This window comes from Myxocyprinus asiaticus, chromosome 8 (assembly GCF_019703515.2).
Source record: "Myxocyprinus asiaticus isolate MX2 ecotype Aquarium Trade chromosome 8, UBuf_Myxa_2, whole genome shotgun sequence".
Classification (NCBI taxonomy): Eukaryota; Metazoa; Chordata; class Actinopteri; order Cypriniformes; family Catostomidae; genus Myxocyprinus; species Myxocyprinus asiaticus.
The window spans coordinates 2324382-2325000 of NC_059351.1; positions in this window are offsets into that span (position 1 = coordinate 2324382).

A 619-nucleotide genomic window follows, 5' to 3' on the forward strand; every position below is an offset into this window, starting at 1 on the left:
GGAGCGGGAGAATTAGAGGTGTCATTAGAAAGCTGAGACCCTCATCTTTGCACGGATATATAACATTTTATCATCAATAGTCAAAAACATATTTTTATGATGATATGTTATGCATGTTTTTCCTGCTGGTTGGCATATTTTGTTCTGGACATCTAAGATATAACATTGGATTATTCAGCCAAGTAAGCTCACAGACAAGTATAAAATGGCTCATTTTTTAGACAACTGCCTAAGTTAAAAGCATATTACATTTTTTGCTATTTGGGGCTTACAGCAGCAATAATCGGTGCATAAAAGGGACATATGTATTTGATGACTTACAGAAATGATATAGCATTTTGTGATTCTTTTGAAAATCTTTTGAATTGTGGTATTAGTGCAGCAAAATAAACTGTTTTCAAAAGACTTTTGTATTCATATTAATATTTCTACACCATTACGTCTAGGGGGCGCTAATTTGTGATGCAAATGTTTTCAGGCCTTATTTTGTTACATACATATAACATAAATGCAAAAGTTATGGTGTTTTCTGAAAAGTTCAGATTCTAAGCTTTCAAACGATACCTCATATGCCTAGGGTTGCCACTTCTGAAGTTTTAAAGTAAGGGACACTTAAATG